This window comes from Salvelinus sp. IW2-2015, linkage group LG10 (assembly GCF_002910315.2).
Source record: "Salvelinus sp. IW2-2015 linkage group LG10, ASM291031v2, whole genome shotgun sequence".
Taxonomy (NCBI): domain Eukaryota; kingdom Metazoa; phylum Chordata; class Actinopteri; order Salmoniformes; family Salmonidae; genus Salvelinus; species Salvelinus sp. IW2-2015.
In genome coordinates, this window is record NC_036850.1 from 21,867,506 (window position 1) to 21,887,538 (window position 20,033).

General features: G+C 42.7%; 1 non-coding gene across 1 annotated transcript; it reads right to left on the reverse strand.

Moving 5' to 3' along the window:
• Positions 1-3,912: 3,912 nt before the first annotated feature.
• On the reverse strand, positions 3,913-3,988 carry trnac-gca (transfer RNA cysteine (anticodon GCA)). Its single transcript has one exon. It is a non-coding gene; the product is annotated as a tRNA-Cys (tRNA).
• Positions 3,989-20,033: the final 16,045 nt, after the last annotated feature.

Below are 20,033 nucleotides of genomic sequence, written 5' to 3' on the forward strand. Positions count from 1 at the left end.
TTTTCATCCTCCTAATCATGGACTAATTCAGACCTGGGACACCAGCTGAGTAAAATTTAACTACCAGGTAGAAACAAAAAACAGAAGTGTTTCGGCCCTCCAGGACCGGAATTGGGCAGGCCTGGTCTAAAGAACAGAGACTAGTAAAAGCGTATCTCGTTTGAAGATCGTTGAATCAACTTTACCTTGTCCTGTTAATAAGTGGGGACCTACCTTTTGTATTGTAGCGCATTATAAAAAAGATTTGCTCAAGTACACATCTAATAATCTATTCAACCTACAATCAGTTTTTGATCTGCACAATGGTAGCCTATATAATAATTATGGGCATATGTATCAAAATATAGAGAACCAGATCTGTAGTGTCTGTGACATGTCCATCTAAAAACGATCCCATTAAGAAATAATAAAGGCTATGTTTTTATAAATATGCAGCAGTATCTCTTTTAAGAATATTATTTCAATGGTTTATCGCCTGATATTTACCCTTACAGCTAATCAGGTTTCCTTTGTTTATCAGTGGCCTGCCCATGGGAGATAAACAGGATGGATCTTCTGCTTATTTCCTACAAAAACGGAATCTGAAAGCCTCGTGTGTTTCGTCACATAATAATACCATATGTTACAATTAGAAATACATTGAGTGGTGTGCATTGATTTGCCCCTTATGGCCTCCAAATCTGAGAGTATTACTGTATTTGACTCATAAAAATAGTTGGAAGAATGAAAAAGAACATCTGAGGTTCTCCCTCTTAGTAGGCTACCAAGCAGTGTAATCATGAGATTGAGCAATGTTTATTTTTCTGGAAAAGAGCCTAGTTTAAAGATTACATTTACTGGGGGTATAAATTGGGCATTTCCTAACCCAAGTTTCTAGACCGAGTATGTATCTCGGACTAGCAGTAGAACACTATACCACTGTGTGACGCGTTTACCGACATGTGCCTGTTTGGCAACGCTTTGGTCGGTTAGTTCTGATTCGGAATGCATCGGCGAACGGTGCCCAGGAAATAATTAAATCCAATTGTTAGATGCTACCATCCCTTCCTCCAAAGCAAAACCAAACATGGATTTCATGTTCTCGCTTTGCACGTTCAGTCTGTGTTTCACACCTGTTTATCCTAGCTAATCAGCCTTGCAATACGGGTAACATGCTTGGTCTAGAAACCGGGCTAGTCATCTCTYTGTTTTGCTCTGATGAACTGTTATTGTAGCAGACAGACCAGGAATCAGCGCAGATCAAATAGTCAGGTCTTCAAGAGCTTTCGATTTGTGAGGAATGGTTATTGGCTTGACCTTCAGTGGTGCTTTCACAGGTAAAGAGCAAAATGGGTGTTTACCTGTTATATAAAGTGTTAAAGAACAATATACTGTTCATGTTATGGACAACATGGGTGCTGCTATCATCATGCAATCAATGCTATGCATGGCTATGCAGGAATGTGGATTTAAACAGGCAAGTTACAGTGAACATGACAAATAAGATGGCAATATCTTGTCTCATCCTTTGCCGCACAGCTGGGAGTAACAGCTGGCCACTGCAGACTGTAGTGCTTTCAACTTGGGTCAGAATGGTGCATTGGCACAACCCCAACAAAACCATCCTCAGTCTGGATAATTTCCCTTGTGTGGTGAATTGCATATAATATAAAACTGTGTGTAGACTCGTAAGCAGGTATTGATGCCATTTCAATGTCTCTTATGTCAAACAGCTCCGTCTGCGCTAGCAAAGAAGAACCATCTGCATATAGATGTCACCAGTGCATAATTGGGCTTTGCATATGCTATGTGTATCGTTTGGCTGTTTACATCACTAACCCATTGTCATTTTGACTCAGTGGAGAAATGTATGCACCTGCCAGTGGCAGAACTAAATACATAGACCCGACAGACCCATTGAGGCAGGGGCTTGCTGCTCATGGATCAGTGAGTCACTGTAATGTCAGTGTTTAGTGTCTTCATAGTAGAGCAGTCAGATCAGTCTAAACAGTCCTGTATGGCTGTCTGTCTGACCCTGTTTGTTTGTGTGTCGGACCATATTGCAGGCAAATATTCTGATTTGTCAGCAATTATTAACTTCCCTAAAATCCTTAACTTTTAGGGGCCTGATTTTAAAGGGTAATAAATATATTAAACAGTTTAGCTGTTGAATCCACTGGATCGGAGGAAGAATTATATTCAACTGGGTCATGGAACCTACAGTATGGGTGAAGAAGACACAATGAGGAACATGCTGTATGCAGCGCCATGTTGAATTCAACATCTTTCCATTGGTGGTAAAGACAGTGAAGAATACAGGCAGTTACAACCAGGAAGTGAAAGTGTCTGTTTGCAGGGTCTCTTGAGAACGGGGTCGCCACAATCTGTCAGAGCCACCCCCGCGTAGTGGAACATGTGTACACACTCACACACTCTCCCTTACTAGCTCTCCTTTGTGGACGACTAGTGCCGCTCCTCCACCTCCTGGAACCCCTGAGAGTTTCAAATGCTCCATTTGCTTTAGTGCTCCCTCTGCTTACGTACATCAGTGTTTCACAGAGAATTTACTTTGTTCCAATTTATAAAATAATGAAAGTTCAGCCTCCGAGCAGATACTGGCATGATGATGATTTGGCCGGTCCAGCCTGATCCGCTCTCTTATCGCTGTGTTTTGGGTGGGGTCCAGACAGATCTACATCTCCCTAGTGCTAAAGACTTCCTTCCTCTATCTCCTGGGGAAGAATTTGTGCCCCCCTACCAAAGCCCCTAGCTGGAGCACTGTTTATGCAGACAGTCAGACACAGACCGAGACACACACACAAGGTCACAGGTCACTTTTCCTCCGTCTCACTATGCCCATCGCCTTCGATTGCCCCCCCCCCCTCCCTTGGTTGACATGAGGAGGCTTCAGTGTGGCCAGTGTGCTAATCCCTGGGAACACACAATGAGGACTAATCTGACTAATTAACTTTGACTGCAGGGCCTCCAGCCTAGGCCTTCTACTAATCTACTAACCACAGCCCTCACCACAACCACCCACCCATCATGATCATACTGTATGCATGCAACACAGACTGACAAATGTTATGCACTCTCAGTGAGATATGAAAATTGACTAAAACAATGGGTTTATTCGTTCAAAACAAAGTTTCTAGGTGAGTAATGACATTTATGTAGCAGACATATTGTTGTTTTGGTAGAGGATTTATTCCTCTATGTTATGTCTGGTTGTAAAAAATGATTTAGGAGGGGGTTGGATGTAGGCTATAACTTGTGCATTTAGCTTTCCATTGCTGTTGAATGCTCTAACGCAGAACGTGTTTGATCTATTGGCAAGTCGTGTTCTCCATACCTGTTCCCTTCAACATAGCTGTGAGGTCAAAGGAGCATTGGGTGGACATGACCTTTTGGGAGAAGTCCCCCTGTTGTCACTCCCAGGATATCCGCCTCTATTGTGTTCTATAAGCGTAGGAAGTTTACCCCCGAAAAATATGGGCATGAGGACGACATTATTGGGAGCAAGGTTCCTCCGAAGCAGCTAAAGGATAAAAGAGACCATTCTATATGATCATCTACATACTAACCTTAGGCTGTTCTTAACTCCTCTGTTATAAAAGGCCCAACTTGACAATTTACCTTTGTCACAGACATGCACTAATGTAATGTGTTCTGTGGGAGGGTTGACTTTGATATAATGGAAACAATCACATTACCTGTAGGTCACAACACGTCACTGTTGACCTGTTGAAGTTCTAGTATCATTATGTACATCAAGTGTTATTTGTTTTATTTAGATTTGAAGGTATGCCCTTTATATACAAATTAGTCCAGCTAACAATAATACTGTATTATGAAAACATTTTGGTCATTTTACCAGACGCTCTTATCCAGAGCAACTTACAGTAAGTAGTTAGTGCATAMATTTTTTTGTACTGGTCCCCTGTGGGAATCGAACCCACAACCCTGGCTTTGCAAGCTCCATGCTCTACCAACTGAGCCACATGGGACCCATTGCAAACATTTGTTTCATAATTGTATCATTACTGGCATACTGTGAGCTGGCACACTGACTAGGATATAGCTCATTGCTCAGCCAGGAGTCAGGACACAACAGACAGTTGGCCGTCTGTCTGACTCAGCCTGCCATTATCACAGTTGTTGTTGCATCAGGACAGACTAAGCCTCTAGTCTGCTACTCTATAATGATTCAAATCTTACTACCTCTATTCCTCAGTCAGCTACTCTACAGTCAATGACACTCTTATTAAAGCCCAGAACACCTGCAGTCAGCAGAGTTTGGTTCAGACTGCGCGTTGTGTGCTGCCTTTTGTGAGGTGTGCCACTACCTACCCAGCATGTGCCTTAGTAGCCAGCCAGGTAGGCAGTCTTCACACCTCATTTAAATGATGATTACCAGACCACTTTTAGCAGATTGGAGAATTACTGGATGTAATTGTTGGAGAATTACTGGATGTAATTGTTGCAACATAGAGGAGGGAAACTAGATGGAAGGCTTGACCTCCTTCCACTATTCCCAGTATATGCTCAGGTTGTGCAGTACGGGGGTATGGTAGCTAAGTTTGGTTGTCATTGGCTGATAATCGTTGATGAGTGCACTAATCACCACTACACCAAACCCAAAATCAAACAGGCTAATTTCCCCCGTGTCAAATAAAAAGTTGACACCATCTCTTGATGTGAACAAAAGAGACCTCAGTACAGACCCTAGGACTAACCTCTGACCAGGTGGTCTGGCTAATTGCCTGGATCCATACGAGAAGTCTGTATATAAGGAGTTGCTGAGTGTCATGTAATGGAGGAATGTCAGGCACCGGCCTTTGTCTGAATGTCATCTCTGTTCTCTCACACGCTGATGGACAAGTCTGAGGGAGCTGTGACTCATTAGTTTACCTCAGGACAGACTTGTTATGTGGTCTTTTTAACTGTCAAAAATGGCTCAACTTTCTGAGTCTGTCAGTAATATCGAGTTAGATTTCCTCAAAAGGCCATTGGCAGTACACTGAACAAAAATATAAATGGAACATTTAAAGTGTTGGTCCCATGTTTCATGAGCTGAAATAAAAGATCCCAGAAATGTTCCATATGCACAAAAAGCTTATTTCTCTCATTTTGTGCACACATTTGTTTACATCCCTGTTAGTGAGCATTTCTCCTTTTCCAAGATAATCCACCCACCAGACAGGTGTGGCATATCAAGAATCTGATTAAACAGCATGATCATTACACAGGAGCACAATGTGCTGGGGACAATTAAAGGCCACTCTAGTTTTGTCATGCAACACAATGCCACAGATGTCTCAAGTTTTGAGGGAGCATGCAATTGGCATGCTGACTGCAGGAATGTCCACCAGAGATGTTTCCAGGGAATTTAATGTTAATTTCTCTACTATGGTGTATTTCTGTTTGTAATGAAGCCCTTTTGTGTGGAAACACTCAGTCTGATTAGCTGGGCCTGGCTCCCAAGTGGGTGGGCCCTTGCCCTCCCAGTCCCACCCATGGCTGTGCCCCTGCCCAGTCATGTGGAAACCATAGATTAGGGCCTAATGAATTTATTTAATTTGATTGATTTCCTTCTATGAACTGTAACTGCAAAATCTCTGAAATTGTGTGCATGTTGCGTTTATAGTTCAGTATACAGTGCCTTCGGAAAGTATTTAAACCCCTTGACGTTTTTCCACATTATGTAAAGTTACAGCCTTATTCTAAAATGGATGAAATAAATAAAAATCCTTAGCAATCTACACAGAATACCCCATCATGACAAAGTGAAAACAAGTTTTTAGAAATTTCTGCAAATGATTTAACATAAAAACAGAAATACCTTATTTACATACAGTTGAAGTCGGAAGTTTACATACACTTAGGTTGGAGTCATTAAAACTAGTTTTTCAACCACTCCACACATTTCTTGTTAACAAACTATAGTTTTGGGAAGTCGGATAGGACATCTACTTTGTGCATGACACAAGTAATGTTTCCAACAATTGTTTACAGACAGATTATTTCATTTGTAATTCACTGTATCACAATTCCAGTGGGTCAGAAGTTTACATACACTTAGTTGACTGTGCCTTTAAACAGCTTGGGAATTCCAGAAAATGACGTTTTGGCTTTAGAAGCTTCTGATGGGCTAATTGACATAACTTGAGTCAATTGAAGGTGTACCTGTGGATGTATTTCAAGGCCGACCTTCAAACTCAGTGCCTCTTTGCCTGACATCATGGGGAAATCAGCCAAGACCTCAGMATAAAAATTGTAGACCTCCACAAGTCTGGTTCATCCTTGGGAGCAATTTCCAAATGCCTGAAGGTACCACGTTCATCTGTACAAACAATAGTACACAAGTATAAACACCATGGGACCACGCAGCCGTTATGCCGCTCAGGAAGGAGACGTTTTGTCTCCTAGAGATGAACGCACTTTGGTGCGAAAAGTGCAAATCAATCCCAGAACAACAGCAAAGCACCTTGTGAAGATGCTGGAGGAAGCAGGTACAAAAGTATATTTTTCCACAGTAAAACAAGTCCTATATCGACATAACCTGAAAGGCCGCTCAGCAAGGAAGAAGCCACTGCTCCAAAGCCAGACTACGGTTTGCAACTGCACATGTGGACAAAGATTGTACTTTTTGGAGAAATGTCCTCTGGTCTGATGAAACAAAAATATAACTGTTTGGCCATAATGACCATCGTTTTGTTTGGAGGAGAAAGGGGGAGGCTTGCAAGCCGAGGAACACCATCCCAATCGTGAAGCACGGGGTGGCAGCATCATGTTGTGGGGGTGCTTTRCTGCAGGAGGGACTGGTGCGCTTCACAAAATAGATGGCATCATGAGGTAGGAAAATTCTGTGGAAATATTGAAGCAACATCTCAAGACATCAGTCAGGAAGTTCAAGCTTGGTCGCAAATGGGTCTTCCAAATGGACAATGACCCCAAGCATACTTCCAAAGATGTGGCAAAATGGCTTAAGGACAACAAAGTCAAGGTATTGGAGTGGCCATCACAAAGCCCTGACCTCAATCCCATAAAAAATCTGTGGGCAGAACTGAAAAATCATTTGTGAGCAAGGAGGCCTACAAACCTGACTCAGTTACACCAACTCTGTCAGGAGGAATGGGCAAAAATTCACCCAACTTATTGTGGGAAGCTTGTGGAAAGTTACCTGAAATGTTTGACCCAAGTTAAACAATTTAAAGGCAATGCTACCAAATACTCAGTGAGTGTATGTAAACTTCTGACACACTGGGAATGTGATCAAATAAATAAAAGCTGAAATAAATAATTCTCTCTACTATTATTCTGACATTTCACATTCTTAAAATAAAGTGGTGATCCCAACTGACCTAAGACAGCGAATTTTTACTAGGATAAAATGTCACGAATTGTGAAACTAAGTTTAAATGTATTTGGCTAAGGTGTATGTAAACTTCCGACTTCAACTGTAAGTATTCATACCTTTTGCTATGAGACTCAAAATTGAGTTCAGATGCATCATGTTTCAATTGGTCATGCTTGAGATGTTTCTACAACTCGATTGGAGTCCACTTGTGGTAAATTCAATTTATTGGATATGATTTGGAAAGGCACACATGTCTATATAAGGTCCCACAGTTGACAGTGAGTGTCAGAGAAAAAACCAAGCCATGAGGTCGAAGGAATTGTCCGTAGAGCTCCGAGACAGGATTATATCGAGGCACAGATCTTGGGAAGGGTACCAAAAAAATTATTTGGCATTGAAGGTCCCCAAGAACACCGTGGCCTCCATCATTCTTAAATGGAAGTAGTTTGTAACCACCAAGGCTACCTAGAGCTGGACGCCGGGCCAAACTGAGCAATCGGGGGAGGAGGCCCTTAATCAGGGAGGTGACCAAGAACCCGATGGTCACTCTGACAGAGCTCTAGAGTTCCTCTGAGGAGATGGGAGAACCTCCCAGAAGGATAACCATCTCTGCAGCACTCCACCAGTCAGGCCTTTATGGTATAGTGGCAAGATGGAAGCCACTCCTCAGGAAATAGCACATAACAGCCCGCTTAGAGTTTGCCAAAAGGCACCTCAAGACTCACAGACCATGAGAAACAAGATTCTCTGGTCTGATTAAACTCTTTGGCCTGAATGCCAAGCGTCACGTCTAGAGGAAATCTGGCACCATCCCTACGGTGAAGTATGGTGGTGGCAGCATCATGCTGTGGTGATGTTTTTCAGCAGCAGGGACTGGGAGACTAGTCAGGATCTAGGGAAAGATGAACGGAGCAAAGTACAGAGAGATCCTTGATGAACCTGCTCAGGACCTCAGACTGGGGAAAGGATTCACCTTCCAATAGGACAACGACCCTAAGCACACAGCCAAGACAACGCAGGAGTGGCTTCGGGACAAGTCTCTGAATGTCCTTGAGTGGCCTAGCCAGAGCCCGTACTTGAACCCGATCGAACATCACTGGAGAGACCTGAAAATAGCTGTGCAGCAACACTTCCCATCCAAACTGACAGAGCTTGAGAGGATCTGCAGAGAAGAATGGGAGAAACTCCCCAAATACAGAAGTGCCAAGCTTGTAGCGTCATACCCAAGAAGACTCAACGCTGTGTTTGCTGCTAAAAGTGCTTCAACAAAGGACTGAATACTTGTGTAAATGTGATATTTCAGTTTTTTAGCAAAAMTGTCTAAACCTGTTTTTGCTTTGTCATTATGGGGTATTGTGTGTAGATTGATGAGGGAGAAACAAACATTTTAATACATTTTAGAATAAGGCTGTAACGTAACAAAATGTGGAAATGTCAAGGAGTCTGAATATTTTTCGACGGCGTTGTAGATTAGTTAAATTCCCCTAAAGCAGACCCACAGTCTGAGGATGTGCTTTCTTTTAACACTTTCAAACAAGTCATGACCAGATTAGTTTGCATGTGCCAGTTTTTCTTTTCCAATAGGCTTTARATTTCAATGTTTTACCAAAAATATCAAATTAAAGTTTATTTGTTGCGTACACAGATTTGCAGATGCTATCGCAGGTGCATCAAAATGCTTGTTTTTAGCTCCAAGATGTATAGATGTCAGTGTGTAGCATTGCAATATGCAGTATAGCAGCTGTTACATACAGATTTCATCCAGCTAGTATTACCCTGAGCCCCTCTGTCTCAGGCTGCAGTGCTGAGCACTGGCAGTCTCTTCTGAAGAGCTGAGAAGACTCAGTGAGACTGCCTTGGAGGCGTATAGGCCTATATGAATCATATAGACTAAAAACCATGATGAATCATTATAAGAAGTATGGCAAGGAGGTATGAAATTAAAAAGTTGCATACATAATTGTGTCATCACATTTCTCTTTCAATAATGAGACTTGATGTGGTATACACATTCCAAAAATGTGATATTTGACCATATCATAATTTTTGTAAACTAACATTAAAAGGGTCTTTGTTGCAAGGGCTCATTTGTTTCTCCCGTTTGAAGTAGATGGGTGTTATAGTGATGTGGTGCTTAGAGTACTCCATCCCATCAGTGGAGAAAGTGCTCTTCACGTCATTGTTCAGTTAATTGTTCCATTTCCAGGAAACCACTGGTAGCCCTTGTGAAACCACTCATCAGAATCAACCATCATGGTGCTGGGCGATAAAACATTCCAACGTGAACTCACACTCCCTAAATGTTGGGATGGATAAAAGTCCACAGTCTGTGTGCTTGTGTTGCAATTAGCTACAAATACTTCTACATATGCTCTAGAGATGACAGCTCTATGCATGTGTGTAAGTAGACTGAGTCAATGTGTGCGTTTACACTGTGTGCGTGTTTCTGCCTTGCGTATGATTGTGGGTGTGTGTCTCTGTGTGTGGGTGTTATTCTCTATTTTGATCCCGTTTTTTTAGCGTTCTTTATGCTTGCGGCTCAAGGACATTGTGTTAGGGCGCTGTCATAGGCATAACTGGATAAGTGCCATTTGACGATGCCAAGCTTTTCACAGCTCCCCTAGCTACAGTATTTTAGCTGAAAGCAGGGTGTCCTTTTTATCAACGACAATGCCAATTATTTAGAGTTGGTATTTTGAGTTGGAACAAATAAGTATGAATAAGTGGAGTGACTTTCATCGCCATTACTGTCCTATTGGAACAGAGGGTTAGAGGGTGCGGTCCTTGGTTTGGTGAGTATTTATCTGAATACTTTGCTAATATGGAAGTACAATGCATTGCTAATGTAAAAGATGTAAGCTCTCATTATTACGAAGTGAGTCTAACGATGCAATATTATGTCTTACAGGTTGTGTCATGGACCTGGACTGTAATGTATGATTTGTTCTTATTGTTCGGATGTACTGTATGCGCTCTCTCGGATGGTTATTTCTTGCATGCCACAGCGAGGTTTGCAGTAGCTGGAGGGATGGTTGCAGACTGGAAACATGTTCAACAGACACTCATTGTGCTCGGTTAGTTAATGACTGATTTTTCATGATTGGGTCTCTGTTTGAAGAGAGCTTGTTGAGGACCTGTTTGGCTGAATAGTGAGGAACACACTGACCCTAAGCTGGAGGAGGCAGGAAGGGATGTTGAGATTGGATGGACTTTGGCTGGTCAATTGTTTTGAGAAGACCGCACCACAGTGAGCGAATGGATGCTTTTGTGTTTTGCCTTGCGAGCAACTGAATCCTCTAGAGTTGGCCGTCACCCCACATATCAACCTTTTATCATGCTGTCAGTCACACAAGTACCAGGACTGTCATCAGTTGTATGTGATGCACTGGCCTCTACCTGACAGTGGAGAGATGAGAAGAGCCTTGATTTCAGGTGAGGTCAGCGGTGGATTGGAACATCTTCATGTAATACATTACTCATCATGCCAACTAAGTATGTTCTGTCTTCCAGCTCAGGGTTTCCCAAACTCKGTCCTGGGGCCCACCCTGGGTGCACTTTTAGTTCCGATTCAAATAATCAAAGCTTGATGATGAGTTTTGGTTATTTGAATTAGCTGTGTAGTGCTAGGGCATAAACCAAAGCGTGTACCCAGGGGGGGTCCCAGGACCGAGTTTGGGAAACCCTGTTCCAGCTGACAAAGCACAACCTTTAGCTATAGAAATGGTCTTGCTGTTTTGATGAAAGAATCCCCTGGCCTATGGTCAATCCCCTTTTCAATATATGAACGTATTGTAACCCTCTGGAGTTCTAAGCCTATTGCAACATAGTTGACCTTGGTGGGCTGAACTGAAAATGACATGGTCCTTGTCGGATAGAAAACCATAGCCTGCTTCTAACAGAGTTATCCAGAAAACAGGTTAATTTATATATTTTGTGCTCCGGTAATGACATCAATCATTGCTTTCACTAACATAATTTGTCAAAGACTGAGGCTGACTGACTGTTGCAGCAGTTGAAGCTTCCCTTTATGAAGATGTCCTTGCCCTGTTGTCAGGGAAATGAATCACGGTTGCTAAGGAAATGAGACTGTGTGTGGTTGACTACGGTGTTGACTAAGGTTTGCCTTGGCAAGACTATTTTGATGCAAAAGTAGACCCACATGCTTGGATGCAGTGTGCAAAAGCCATCGGAATTAATTTGTTGATTCATTTGTCCCATTGTTAGCTGATTATGCATGTGAATTAGTGGCTTTATTGACATTTTCACTCTGTAATACACTTAACCATGTCTCTGTTTTTTGCTTCTGAATGCAAGAATAAGTGGGGTTAATCAGTTCCCTAAATGTGCTCTGTGTGTGTGTGACTGTGTGTGTGTGTGTGTGTGAGGGAAAAAAAGAGTGAGAATGAGAGACCGAGAAAGGAGAAATTAAGTTTGCTCTACCTTGGTTGCCTTGATGCTGTTGTCTGGGTTTCTATGTTCTTATATTAGAGGCATTTAAATGCTGTCAGAACCACTGCCGGGTAATCCACAGGTGTGTTGAGAGAGAAGGGGGGGGGGGGGGGGGGGGTGTAAGATACACATGCTATTACAACTCACACCATACCTACATACCTCAATCTTTCCATGACTTCACTCCTACTGTAGGCATGATTTTCATTCAAACAAGCCGTACTTATGAGAGGTGATACAATTAGGAAAGAGGACTATAACAACTGTATCGAGAGTAATGTATGCTACTGCTCTGGTGTGTAAATTAATTCCATGAGAAGATAATGCCTTTTTTTCTAAAGGAGAAACTGCTAAATGGCTAGACCTCAATTAAATCTGGACTTCGAAGTTGTTCCACTGCGTTTAATTCCCCCCTCTAATCAGCACTGGGACACAGTGGTGCATTTATTATCAGTAGAATAGAAAACCAGCGGCTCCGGACCTCGTAGGGTAAGAGTTATATACTCCTGGCATAGAATAAATGCTATTTGTGCCATTTTCAAGTCAGCGTCCAGTTTTTAATTAGACACATCTGTAGCGAAAGAGTAAGTGGGCATGTGTGTTTTGTAGTTTTCTAACACCAGCCGGTAAGTGAACCAGTGAAGGTTCTGGACAATGGAGCTGTGGAATCAAGTGAAGGAGGAAATTCCTGTGGCATTCAGGCTGAACGATCTTCCATCCTCTGACTAAAGTCAGCTCGGTTGCTCGTTGATATACTGTTGCCTATTTCCTGGAAAGATGTTTCATTGGTATCCTATCCTGTGGTGATTTAACAGCACCCAGTCAAATCATACCACTGAAATGAGTCATTACCATGTTGATATGGTATACTACTAGAAGTAACACTTGGAGTGTACACTTCACACTTGTATGTTTTGGCTGAGAAACACTGAGTAAGGGCATCTGGCAATGAGTCGTGTTGAGGCGGAGGAGTAGCTGTCATCTCCATTTTCCAGCCCCACCACAGTCCCTAGTACACCAGACACAACCAGCTATAGAGAGTAGCCTCTCCTTTAGCTCAACTCTCTACCACAGTAGGAAACTCTTGCTTCAGACATTCCTGACTGTGTGGTTGTTAGACTGAGTCCTTTTCGGTCACATTCCTTGGTGAATACAGGAGGAGCTTTAAAAAAAAACTGTAACCCTAGCTCTGCACATATGGGTTGCCCGCTGGCACAGACAAGGGATGCATTGAGAGCAGTGCGAGTCTCCGTGGCGACAGGAGACAAAGTAGTGTACAGCTCAAGACCTGAGAGGAAATCTGGATATATTAGTGTAGATACAAAACTCCATCCTAGGATCAGGATGTTTAGTGATAATTCACTGGGCAGGCCCCAACGAAGGACACAAAGAGGCTGTGCCCTAATCAACAATGATGACGGGACTCGTGCACAATGGGGATGGGGAGGAAACGGGGAGGCATTAGTCTTCTCCCGGCTCCATCCACATCCACTCCAGTAGTCCTCAAAGAAGGCAGTGAGGGTAATGAGAGCTCCCTGTGGTCCCTGAGCTTCTCCTGCGTCACTCCTGCTGTCTGGTTGGTTGTTCTCCGCAGCACAGCTGTAATTGAGAACCTAACAGTGCGTGCTCTCTGCTACACTTAAGGCACATGCAGAGTTGCCCTCTCCAACGTCGTCTTTTGGAGCTATTGTCATCAGCAGGGGATCACAATTCCAGTAACTGGGTGAGGCTGATGCTTAACCGTCTGGTCCTGTTCTCTGTAGCCCTGTCCTCTGGCCCTGCTCTGCGGCCCTGCCCGGAGGGTGTGTAGACTCTCTGGTCTGGTCCTCAGTGGCTGAGTCTGGAGGACTGGAGTTGGGCCAAGCAGCTGCTGCTAGCTTTGAGTGTTTTGGCTCTCAGGCATACGGGGTGACCGACGATCACTCCCTGCTGTCAAATCCCCACTACACACGTCACTAAGTTTTTAAAGTCTCCCATGCTGCATACACACATAAGCTGCCATTTACACACACTCCTTTCAAACACACACACACACATCAATGCACTGACATGTTTGGCATCAACTGGAAGTAAAGCTTCTAAGCACTGCCTCAGGCCTTCACGGTATGCTCAGAATGAACACTACTTTTTCCGATAGTGTTCTGATTTACAACACCGCATAGACTCCTCTATTTGTGCAAACAGGCAGTCTGCACCACCTCTTTCAAGACTTGTTCACCTCTAAGTGGTTTCTACATCTTCAACATCTCTAAGTGGTTTCTACATCTTCAACATCTCTAAGTGGTTTCTACATCTTCAACATCTCTAAGTGGTTTTACATCTTCACATCTCTAAGTGGGTTCTAACCAACTTCAAACATCTCTAAGTGGTTTCTACATCTTAAAGAGGACAAATTGTATGCCCTATGAGATCAACTTAAAGGCCACCATGCCTGAATGACATTACTGTCTGTCTCCTTTCTGTAATCAAGTCACCCATGTCACTGTCTCGACTGCTGCTGATGTTACAAGTCAGAAATCACAAAATGTTTGCTCAATCCTACGTATTTTACGTGCTGCTGTGCTTTCCTGTAACCCCTAACCCCCTGTCCCTTTAACAGACYTGGGTTCAAATTAATGATATGTATTAACCCTAGATGACTGACAGGGGGGTGCTGTTTTGAAACCACCGTGCAGCCATTTTGGTACTCCTCAATTGTAAAAAGAGATTTGGGAAGCTATAGAAATGCATTTATTAATGTCTACAGACACCTTAATGCATACTTTTAAATTATATTAAGTRAAGTGAACATGACAATTTTAAAAGGTAAAATGACATTCCTTAAAATATATTTTTTAGGCGTGCTAATGTTATTGACCCTACTAYAACAAAGAAATTCTTTTTAAAATATGTAATTTATTGAATTACTGTAGATTTCCATTCATTCCTATGGAGGTCTGCTCCTTCTGGGGAGTGCCAATAWGGTGGCCGGAGGCCTTAAAGAAAAAATAAGTAGTTGAATATTGGCATGTGTTTGAAAATACTGAAATACACAGTCGAGTGTATTTTCAAATACAAATATTTAAATACATGCATTTCAACATGCACTATGCAGAAATCGTTCCGCCATTTCCTGGTTGCTAAAAGTCTAATAGCCTAATTTTATTTTGTGACAAAACAATCAGTCATTGTGTAGATAATCATTGTACCATCTAAACCTCTGTGAAATATATTTTCCATAACCCCAAATATTGTATTTTCAGCTGTTTGAAGCTGTTGAACAAAGCCGAAAGTAAAAGATGCAAAAACGGAACTTAATKGGAAGCATAGAAATAACGCACATAGAACAGGATCTACCACTTGCTTTCAATGAGAATTAAAGATCTATAACTTGCATTTCTATGTGAATTTGGACGAGTAGCCCAAAAAGTTACATATTGTAGTTTTTAAACCCTGGTCTGTTTGGTCCTAGGGTAATTTGAAGTAATGTATTTGAAAATAGTTTCAAATAGTAGGYTAAAAMCACAAAAATWCACCAAAAATAAGTATTTCAAATGCACATTTATTTGAACCCAGCTCCGCCTGGTGATAAAACATGTTTTTTTCCTAGTGCTTTTCAAGCACCGAAAGACGCTTGTACGATAAGCCCATCTCTCCTCACGACAAGGCACCATTTAACTGATGTGAACTGTCTGTATATAAAGCCCCAGAATGAGGACAGATGTGGCCATCAGACCTACCCGCAGGCASCGTCTGCCTGACCCAGAGCCCTAAGACCCTCAGCTGCTGCTGCTCTGGAGGAATTACTGGAGGATTACATTTTTTGATTTGTGGTGAAGCTGTAATCCACTAGCCTGGCTAAACCAGACTGAAAACTACAGCGCCTGAGTGTAGTGGCGTCATAGACCTTAGGAATTGGAACACTATAGTAATTTAATAGGATCTCTATGAGCGGCGTTCAGTCTGTTTTAACCAGGCTAGTAGGCCTAATCCACATGCCGTCTCTATTAGAGACTAAACTTCAGGACAGCCTTTGGAGAGACTGTGGGGTGGCGGGGCAATGAGAATATGAATTGTGTGTGGAACCAGATCAAATGATGGGCCTTGTACACTAGTACTAGGAATTAAATAGTATGGTGGGATGGATGAAGTGAGTCAGTCTGTGCACAGACTGACTCACAGGGTGAATTTTAATCCTCTGATCTGAAAGCTTTCGTCTAGTGCTACAGTAATGAACTGCTGCATCTGAACATTAGATTGGTCAGTCTTGACTGATTGATATTAGTGAGGGTCAATGGATGCTTTGTGATAACTGTGTGGGTGTGTTATCAAGTGTTGCAATAGTAATCAAGGGCTCTTCAATTATTGCGTAACAAACCCTTTGTTAATGTGATAAAGAAATCACATCTGTGAAAGACTGGCTGGCCTTAATTTGATATTGATTACAAACAATCTCACCACCCTGCTCTACAAACACTATATCTAGGAGAGAGGTTATATAAATGGCCGCGGGAGGATGTGAATTTCTCTTCCCGTGCTGCTGACTGCTATTTTGGTTCACTCTTACAGGAATAATGAAGGCCCAGTGCACTACTTTGGTGAGATTTATTTTGAAATACATGTTTTATTTAATTCTTATTTGTCACCCCGACAAATCAGAATTAGAGCTGGGCAATATGGACAAAAATCCATATCCAGATAATTCAGTAAATTTATCATGATAACGGTAAATTAAACGATACGTTTATAACATTAATGTGCATCACAGTTAGTTTTTTATGTTAGTAGTTATTGAAACTACTACTACTTCTAATGTTGCATCTATCAATTGTCCCATTAACAATCACCCATATTAGGAAACTTATTTCATTTTAAACCTCACATTTCTCTAGTAGGGCCCTATAGGTTATTTATCGTAATGAACAATATCAGCCAAAAGCCCACGATAAGTGGACGTTTGGTCGATATCGATAATTTGTTATTTTACCAGCTCTAGGTTTTAGGTCAGCCTAAATTTAGTGTGAGTATGGTTTCAGTTTGCATGCACAGTAGGTTATAGTTAAACATCATAGTTGGTCATAAACACAAATATTCTTGTATTGTAGGACCTAAGTTTAGTCACATTATGAGCCTGGTTTCATGTTCAGGAGAGCGCAGATATAGGCCTAGACGTTACACACACACACACACACACAATCAAAGTGCTGCTACTATAGTATGCAGTGGACTCATATGCTTATGGAAAGTCACACCTGCCCAGTTTGCAGCTGTGTAAAAATAGTCTATACAGTAGAAAGCACATACTGTATGCATAATATTGATGTCAGGTATATTTGTTCATGTACTCATAGTTAGATCATTTTCATTCGGAGGAAATAAATACAGCTTCTGCTCTCTGGAAGCTCAGTTGTGACTGGTTCACTGACTTACTGACATATGTGATTCAACACTGGTATAAAAAATGGTATATTGTCCGGTATGTTCATGTACTCTCAGTATTCGCTGGAAAAGAGAGTTGAGTTGTGACTGGTTCACCAACTGACTGACTCATATGATTCATTGGAAAATTTACAACAACCAGGTTATGACAGCTCAGTGTTCAAAACATGGACCATATGGCCATGTCAACACTCTTAACTGTATGGCACCATGGAAAATTACCCTCATTAAGCCTAGCTGGTGCTGAAGCTGGTGTTTCTCTCCCTTTCTCCCTACAACACCTCAGTAGCAGAGGTCAACACTGTCTAGACTTCAAATCTACTTAAGTGATAATGCCCGAGAAGCCGGTGTTTGGAGGATATATTGGCACGGGTGTTGTTGCAAACCGTGCCAATGTATCCTCTAAACCCCGGCTTCGAGGGAATTATCACTCTTATACAACGGGTTACCAACATAATCAAATAATGATTGACATATTTTCATTAACATTATTTTGATGAATTTATTCATTTTTATTTATTTATTCATACTATGCTTGTTCGTTCTATTGGTTCAGTTGCCAGAGACACGACCCAGTCGTTAAGTGTTTTTGTTCCAGTCGTTTGTTATAAATGTTCCGTTGCCATGATGGCTGGCAACCTTCTTATCCCTTGCTTGCTAGCTAGTCAACTTTGGCTAACACATTCACGTCAAACAGTGCAGCCTGTCACGCCTGCTCCCACTTCCCCTCTCTGGAGCTCGAGGGCGCCAAGCTGCCCTTCATTACGCACACCTGTCACCATCATTGCGCACATCTGCGCTCATTGGACTCACATGGACTACTTCATGTTTTGATTGCCTTCCCTATATCTGTCTGTTTCCTCTGTTTCATCCCCATGTCAGCATTGTTGTTTTTTTCCCTCCCTGTCCAGACACTGTCCGTATTCTGTTCCTGTCCGTGTTTCATAAAATGTTCACTCCCTGTACTTGCTTCTCGTCTCCAGCGTCTGTCCTCACAGAATGCTGACGCCACTATTTGAAGCATCCGGGAGTTCTTGATTTTGGTTTGTGGTGGTGACGACGGGTCAGGGTGCCGCTGCCGATGGAACCAGTGGTGCCTCAGCTGGCTCGCCGGGCTTCCACGCCTTAGCCGGCTCATCAGGCTCCCATCCCACGTCATGCCTCAGCCGGCCCCACAGGCTCCCACGCCTCAGCTGGCTCGTCGGGCTTTCACGCCTCGGCCGGCTCGTCGGGCTTTCACGCCTCGGCCGGCTCGTTGGGCTCCCATGCCTCTGCCGGCTCGTCCGGCGCACACGCCTCGGCCGGCCCGTCAGGCTTGCCCAGGTCTGACGCCTGGTGGCGCTCCTAGAGGGTGGTGTGGGGTGGGGGTACTGTCACACCTGCTCCCAGTTTCTCTCTCTAGCGTTCGAGGGCACCAGGCTGCCCTTCATCACACACACCTGTCACCATCATTACGTGCATCTGCGCTTATTGGACTCACCTGGACTCCTTCACTTTTTTATTGCCTTTCCCTATATCTGTCTGTTTCATCCCCATGTCAGCGTTATTGTCCTTTTTTGTTTTCCCCAGTACAGAGACTGTCTGCATTCTGTTCCTGTCTGTGTTTCATTTAAATGTTCACTCCCTGTACTTGATTCTCGTCTCCAGGGTCTGTCCTCACACAGCCAGAATAAAGTAGCTGCATTTGCGTTTGTTTAAGCTGTTTTCCAGTGAATTTTCTTTGGGGGGATACATCTTTAAAAATGAGCGATTTCGCCTGCCATAGAACATTTGCTCTCTTGCCAGGCCACTGTTCAGAAGAGATAGCTAACACAATCACTTCAAACTGAAGCTGGAATGACAGCAAACTAGCTGCATTTCTTGTTTTTCTATTGACATTTCTTTGTAAATACGCATCAAAATTATGCTGATATATGATTTCGACTGGCTGAGAAAAGCTGCCAGTCTGTCTCGTCACAACTCCCGATACGTTCATAGGACAGCTGGAGATCGAATTTCAAAGTTGAAACAATGTTGCAAATGTCAGAGAGACAGACCAAGGTTATTACAATTTTCCGCTGTTGAAACACAAATGCTAGTCTAAAAGAAATGGAAGATAATGTCTAGATGCTTTTTTACAACGTATATGTCAATTGCTTGGCAGGGTTGATGAGACAGTGGATTGCACAGTCAGATGGAACAGAGTAAATAGGCATTTCAACGTCATAGATTTAACCAGTGGTATCTTGTGGAATAGACACTGTCTGGAATGCGATTTTAACCAATCAGGATTAGACCCACCCGTTGTATAATCTACTGTACTGCACTCTGTTTTGATTATTTAAGGGTTTTGAGTATGTAGTTCATAATATTTCTATGATGTACTTGCTGAGATTTCTCTGAGGGGGTGTCAGTAGTTCATTGGCTAGTGTACTGAGTAGTCATTATGGCTCCATGATCAGTGCCGTGGTGGTGGAGGCAGGGCCAGGGAGGACCGTGAGAGAGGCCCTGCGCCAGACCCTAGCAGGCTGCTGTGATGGGAGGGGTTGGGAGGTCCTGGGCTGGGGCACTTAGCCAGCTCGCCTCGGCCTGGCCTGGCTCTGCTAACAGAGGGGTTATGAAACCAGAAATAGGGATGTGGTTGGCTGCACTGACTGGAAACAATGCTCTCTTCTTTCTTTCCTTTTCATTTTCCTCCTCCAGTGTTTTCTTTTTGTCTCCATTTTAGAAAATGCTTTACTCGCATGCACAGGGAGATATTGATTATTCAGTATGGGAAGGAAGGAACACTTATGATATTGAATGTGCAAGCAGTGGTTCTCATYATGTCCATAACTAGCTACATCTT